This window comes from Arachis hypogaea, chromosome 1 (genome assembly GCF_003086295.3).
Source record: "Arachis hypogaea cultivar Tifrunner chromosome 1, arahy.Tifrunner.gnm2.J5K5, whole genome shotgun sequence".
Lineage (NCBI taxonomy): Eukaryota > Viridiplantae > Streptophyta > Magnoliopsida > Fabales > Fabaceae > Arachis > Arachis hypogaea.
In genome coordinates this window covers 66,196,145-66,203,095 of record NC_092036.1, presented here as the reverse complement: position 1 = coordinate 66,203,095, position 6,951 = coordinate 66,196,145, and the positions used below count along the sequence as shown (strand labels likewise).

General features: G+C 39.8%; 1 non-coding gene across 1 annotated transcript; it reads left to right on the top strand.

Annotated features, from left to right (window-relative positions):
- Positions 1-4,100: 4,100 nt before the first annotated feature.
- LOC112711884 (small nucleolar RNA R71) lies at positions 4,101-4,208 on the top strand. The gene has a single exon (XR_003157621.1). It is a non-coding gene; the product is annotated as a small nucleolar RNA R71 (small nucleolar RNA).
- The last annotated feature ends 2,743 nt before the right edge of the window (positions 4,209-6,951 follow it).

The window sequence follows — 6,951 nt, the reverse complement described above, 5'->3', positions numbered from 1 at the left end:
TTAAAGGGCTATTGGCTTTTTCTGCTTGCTCTTTTTTTTTGAATTCACTGCTTTTTCTTGCTTCAAGAATCATTTTTATGATTTTTCATATCCTCAGTAACATGTCTCCTTTTTCATCATTCTTTCAAGAGCCAACAATTTTAACATTCATGAACAACAAATTCAAAAGACATATGCACTGTTCAAGCATACATTCAGAAGTCAAAAGTATTGCCACCACATCAAAATAATTAATCTATTATAAAATTCGAAATTCATGCAATTCTTCTCTTTTTCAATTAAGAACATTTTTCATTTAAGAAAGGTGATGGATTCATAGGACATTCATAACTTTAAGGCATAGACACTAAGACACTAATGATAATAAGACACAAACATAAATAAAACATAAAGCATAATTTTCAAAAAACAGAAAAATAAAGAACAAAGAGATTAAAGAACGGGTCCACCTTAGTGATGGCAGCTTGTTCTTCCTCTTGAAGATCTTATGGAGTGCTTGAGCTCCTCAATGTCTCTTCCTTGCCTTTGTTGCTCCTCTCTCATGATTCTTTGATCTTTTCTAATTTCATGGAGGAGGATGGAATGTTTTTGGTGCTCCACCCTTAGTTGTCCCATGTTGGAACTCAATTCTCCTAGGGAGGTGTTGATTTGCTCCCAATAGTTTTGTAGAGGAAAGTGCATCCCTTGAGGCATCTCAGGGATTTCATGATGAGGAATTTTCTCATGTTCATGAGTGGGATCTCTTGTTTGCTCCATCCTCTTCTTAGTGATGGGCTTGTCCTCATCAATGAGGATGTCTCCCTCTATGTTAATTCTAACTGAATTACAGAGGTGACAAATGAGATGAGGGAAGGCTAACCTTGCCAAGGTAGAGGACTTGTCTGCCACCTTATAAAGTTCTTGGGATATAACCTCATGAACTTCTACTTCCTCTCCAATCATGATGCTATGAATCATGATAGCCCGGTCTATAGTAGCTTCGGACCGGTTGCTAGTGGGAATGATTGAGCGTTGGATAAACTCCAACCATCCCCTAGCCACGGGCTTGAGGTCATGCCTTCTCAGTTGAACCGGCTTCCCTCTTGAATCTCTCTTCCATTGAGCACCCTCTTCACAAATGTCTATGAGGACTTGGTCCAACCTTTGATCAAAGTTGACCCTTCTAGTGTAGGGGGTGTTCATCTCCTTGCATCATGGGCAAGTTGAATGCCAACCTTATATTTTCTGGACTAAAATCTAAGCATTTCCCCTGAACCATTGTAAGCCAATTCTTTGGGTCCAGGTTCACACTTTGATCATGGTTCTTGGTGATCCATGCATTGGCATAGAACTCTTGAACCATTAAGATTCTGACTTGTTGGATGGGGTTGGTAAGAACTTCCCAACCTCTTCTTTGGATCTCATTTCGGATCTCCGGATATTCACTCTTTTTGAGTTTGAAAGGGACCTCGGGGATCACCTTCTTCATGGCCACAACTTCATAGAAGTGGTCTTGATGCACCCTTGAGATAAATCTCTCCATCTCCCATGACTCGGAGGTGGAAGCTTTTGCCTTCCCTTTCCTCTTTCTAGAGGTTTCTCCGGCCTTAGGTGCCATAAATGGTTATGGAAAAACAAAAAGCAGCACTTTTACCATACCAAACTTAGAAGGTTTGCTCGTCCTCGAGCAAAAGAAGAAAGAAGAGAGTAGAAGAAGAAGAAATAGAGGAGATGGAGGGGGCTTTGTGTTTCGGCCAAGGGGGAGAAGTAGTGTTTAGGTTGTGTGAAAATGAAGGAGTGAAGATGGGTTTATTTAGGAGTGGAGAGAGGGGTAGGGTTCGGCCATTTTTGGTGGGTTTGGGAGGAAAAGTGGTTTGAATTTGAATGGTGAGGTAGGTGGGGTTTTATGATGGATGGATGTGAGTGGTGAAGAGAATGGTGGGATTTGATAAGTGAGGGATTTTTGGGAAAGAGGTGTTGAGGTGATTGGTGAATGGGTGAAGAAGAGAGAGAGTGGTGGGCTAGGTGGGGATCCTGTGGGGTCCACAGATCCTGAGGTGTCAAGAATATCTCATCCCTGCACCAAGTGGCGTGCAAAAATGCCCTTTTCTGCCAATTCTGGCGTTAAACGCCAGGCTGCTGCCCCTTTCTGGCGTTAAACGCTCAGAATGGTGCCAGACTGGGCGTTAAACGCCCATTTGCTGCCCTTACTGGCGTTTAAACGCCAGCAAGTTTTTCCTCCAAGGTGTGCTATTTTTCTTTCTATTTTTCATTCTGTTTTTACTTTTTCAATTGTTTTTGTGACTTCACATGATCATCAACCTATAGAAAACATAAAATAACAATGGAAAATAGATAAATATAACATTGGGTTGCCTCCCAACAAGCGCTTCTTTAATGTCAGTAGCTTGACAGTGGGCACTCATAGAGCCTCACAGATGTTCAGAGCAATGTTGGAACCTCCCAACACCAAACTTAGAGTTTGAATGTGGGGGTTCAACACCAAACTTAGAATTTGGTTGTGGCCTCCCAACACCAAACTTAGAGTTTGACTGTGGGGGTTCTGTTTGACTCTGTTTTGAGAGAAGCTCTTCATGCTTCCTCTCCATGGTTACAGAGGGAAATCCTTGAGCCTTAAACACAAAGGATTCTTCATTCACTTGAATGATCAATTCTCCTCTGTCAACATCAATCACAGCCTTTGCTGTGGCTAGGAAGGGTCTGCCAAGGATGATGGATTCATCCATGCCATTCCCAGTCTCTAGGACTATGAAATCAGCAGGGATGTAATGGTCTTCAATCTTTACCAGAACATCCTCTACAAGTCCATAAGCTTGTTTTCTTGAATTGTCTGCCATCTCTAGTGAGATTCTTGCAGCTTGTACCTCAAAGATCCCTAGCTTCTCCATTACAGAGAGAGGCATGAGGTTTATGCTTGACCCTAGGTCACACAGAGCCTTCTCGAAGGTCATGGTGCCTAATGTACAAGATATTAAGAACTTCCCAGGGTCCTGTCTCTTTTGAGGTAATCTCATCCTAGTCAAGTTATCCAGTTCTTTGGTGAACAAAGGGGGTTCATCCTCCCAAGTCTCATTACCAAATAACTTGTCATTTAGCTTCATGATTGCTCCAAGGTACTTAGCAACTTGCTCTTCAGTGACATCTTCGTCCTCTTCAAAGGAAGAATACTCATCAGAGCTCATGAATGGCAGAAGTAAATCCAATGGAATCTCTATGGTCTCAGTGTGAGCCTCAGATTCCCATGGTTCCTCATTAGGGAACTCATTGGAGGCCAGTGGACGTCCATTGAGGTCTTCCTCAGTGGTGATCACTGCCTCTTTCTCCTCTCCAAATTTGGCCATGTTGATGGCCTTACACTCTCCTTTTGGATTCTCTTCTGTATTGCTTAGAAGAGTACTAGGAGGGAGTTCAGTAACTTTCTTACTCAGCTGACCCACTTGTGCCTCCAAGTTTCTAATAGAGGATCGTGTTTCAGTCATGAAACTTTGAGTGGTTTTGATAAGATCAGAGACCATGGTTGCTAAGTCAGAGTGGCTCTGCTTAGAATTCTCTGTCTGTTGCAGAGAAGATGATGGAAAAGGCTTGCCATTGCTAAACCTGTTTCTTCCACCATTATTGTTGTTGAAACCTTGTTGAGGTCTCTGTTGATCCTTCCATGAGAGATTTTGATGATTTCTCCATGAAGGATTATAGGTGTTTCTATAGGGTTCTCCCATGTAATTCACCTCTTCCATTGATGGGTTCTCAGGATCATAAGCTTTTTCTTCAGATGAAGCGTCCTTAGTACTGCCTGGTGCAGCTTGCATTCCAGACAGACTTTGAGAAATCATATTGACTTGCTGAGTCAATATTTTGTTCTGAGCCAATATGGCATTCAGAGTATCAATCTCGAGAACTCCTTTCTTCTGATTCGTCCCATTGTTCACAGGATTCCTTTCAGAAGTGTACATGAATTGGTTATTTGCAACCATTTCAATGAGTTCTTGAGCTTCTGCAGGCGTCTTCTTCAGATGAAGAGATCCTCCAGCAGAGCTGTCCAATGACATCTTGGACAGTTCAGACAGACCATCATAGAAGATTCCTATGATGCTCCATTCAGAAAGCATGTCAGAAGGACACTTTCTGATCAATTGTTTGTATCTTTCCCAAGCTTCATAGAGGGATTCACCTTCCTTTTGTCTGAAGATTTGGACTTCCACTCTAAGCTTACTCAATTTTTGAGGTGGAAAGAACTTTGCCAAGAAGGCATTGACTAGCTTTTCCCAAGAGTTCAAGCTTTCTTTAGGTTGTGAGTCCAACCATATCCTAGCTCTGTCTCTTACAGGAAAAGGGAATAGCATAAGTCCGTAGACCTCAGGGTCAACCCCATTGGTCTTGACAGTGTCACAGATTTGCAAGAATTCAGCTAAAAACTGATGAGGATCTTCCAATGGAAGTCCATGGAACTTGCAATTCTGTTGCATTAGAGAAACTAATTGAGGCTTAAGCTCAAGGTTGTTTGCTCCAATGGCAGGGATAGAGATGCTTCTCCCATAGAAGTCGGGAGTAGGTGCAGTAAAGTCACCCAGCACCTTCCTTGCATTGTTGGCATTGTTGTTGTTTTCGGCTGCCATGTCTTCTTCTTGTTTGAAGATTTCTGTTAGGTCCTCTACAGAGAGTAGTGCTTTAGCTTCTCTTAGCTTTCGCTTCAAGGTCCTTTCAGGTTCAGGGTCAGTCTCAACAAGAATTCTTTTGTCTTTGCTCCTGCTCATATGAAAGCGAAGAGAACAAGAAAATATGGAATCCTCTATGTCATAGTATAGAGATTCCTTGAGGTGTTAGAGGAAAAGAAGAATAGAATGAGGAGGTAGAAGAAGAAGAATTCGAACTTATCAAGAGGGATAGAGTTCGAATTGTGCATTGAAGAGGAGTGTTAGTCCATAAATAGAAGGATATGAGAAGAGGGGAAGAATTTTCAAAAATAAATTAAAAAATTTTGAAGAAATTTTGAAAAATTGGAGAATGATTTTTCGAAAATTAAAGTTGGGAAAGAAATAAAGTGATTTTTGAAAAAGATTTTGAAATTAGAAATAAAAAAGATATGATTGAAAACAATTTTGAAAAAGATGTGATTAAAAAGATATGATTGAAAAATAATTTAAAAAGATTTGATTTTTAAAATTAATGACTTGGCTAACAAGAAATTTAAAAGATATGATTCAGACATTAAACCTTTCTCAACAGAAAAGGCAGCATACTTGAAATGTTGAATCAAATCATTAATTGTTAGCAAGTATTTTTGAAAAATGGAAGAAATTGATTTTGAAAATACATGATTGAAAAGATATGATTTGAAAAAGATTTGATTTTGAAAAATTATGAAAACTTGAAAAAAAAATTTGAATTAAAAACAAAATCTTCCCTCTTGTGCCATCCTGGCGTTAAACGCCCAGAATGGTATCCATTCTGGCGTTTAACGCCCAAAATGCTACCCTTTTGGGCGTTAAACACCCAGCCAGGTACCCTGACTAGCGTTTAAACGCCAGTTTTTCTTTCTCACTGGGCGTTTTGAACGCCCACCTTTTCCTGTGTAATTCCTCTGCTGTATGTTCTGAATCTTCAATTCTCTATATTATTGACTTGAAAAGACACAAATTAAAATTTTTTTTTTGAATTTTTAATGATGAGGAATAATCAAAATGCCACTAAGATCAAATAAACAATGCATGCAAGACACCAAACTTAGAAGTTTGTATACTATTGACACTAACAAATTGAGAATGCATATGAGAAACACCAAAACACTCAAGACAAGAGAATTTAAAGATCAGAGCAAGGAAATCATCAAGAACATCTTGAAGATCAATGAAGAACATAATGCATGTAATTTTCGAAAATTAGAAGAATAAAGACATGCAATTGACACTAAACTTAAAATTAGACACTAGACTCAAACAAGAAACATAAAAATATTTTTGATTTTAAGATTTTATAATTTTTTTTTGGATTTTTCGAAAATTGAGTGGAAAAGAAAAATAAGGATTTCAAAATTCTTAATGAGAATTCCAGGAATCATGCAATGTTAGTCTAAGGCTGCAGTCTAAAAAGATTAGACATGGCTAGCCAAGCTTCAGCAGGACATTACATTCAAGAGCTAAATTGATGAGAATCAATCAACTTTGGTGATGATGAAAACCTCACCTGAAACTCTAGAATTCATTCTTAAGAACTCTGAAGAACAATACCTAATCTAAGCAACAAGATGAACTGTCAGTTGTCTAAACTCGAACAATCCCCGGCAACGGCGCCAAAAACTTAGTGCACGAAATTGTGATCATCAATGGCGCCATCAACATGGTACGCTCAATTGCAATCTCAACTCTTTATCACAACTTCGCACAACTAACCAGCAAGTGCACTGGGTCGTCCAAGTAATAAACCTTACGCGAGTAAGGGTCGATCCCACGGAGATTGTTGGTATGAAGCAAGCTATGGTCATCTTGTAAATCTCAGTCAGGCGGATTCAAATGGTTATGGAGGATTGATAACTAAAAGAGGAATAAAACATAAAATAAAGATAGAGATACTTATGTAATTCATTGGTGAGAATTTCAGATAAGCGTATGGAGATGCTTTGTCCTTTCCGTCTCTCTGCTTTCCTACTGTCTTCATCCAATCCTTCTTACTCCTTTCCATGGCAGGTTGTATGTTGGGCATCACCATTGTCAATGGCTACAGTCCTGTCCTCTCAATGAAAATGTTCAACGTGCTCTGTCACAGCACGGCTATTCATCTGTCGGTTCTCGATCATGTCAGAATAGAATCCAGTGATTCTTTTGCGTCTGTCACTAACGCCCCACAATCGCGAGTTTGAAGCTCGTCACAGTCATTCAATCCCTGAATCCTACTCATAATACCACAGACAAGGTTTAGACCTTCCGGATTTCCAAGAATGCTGCCATCAATTCTAGC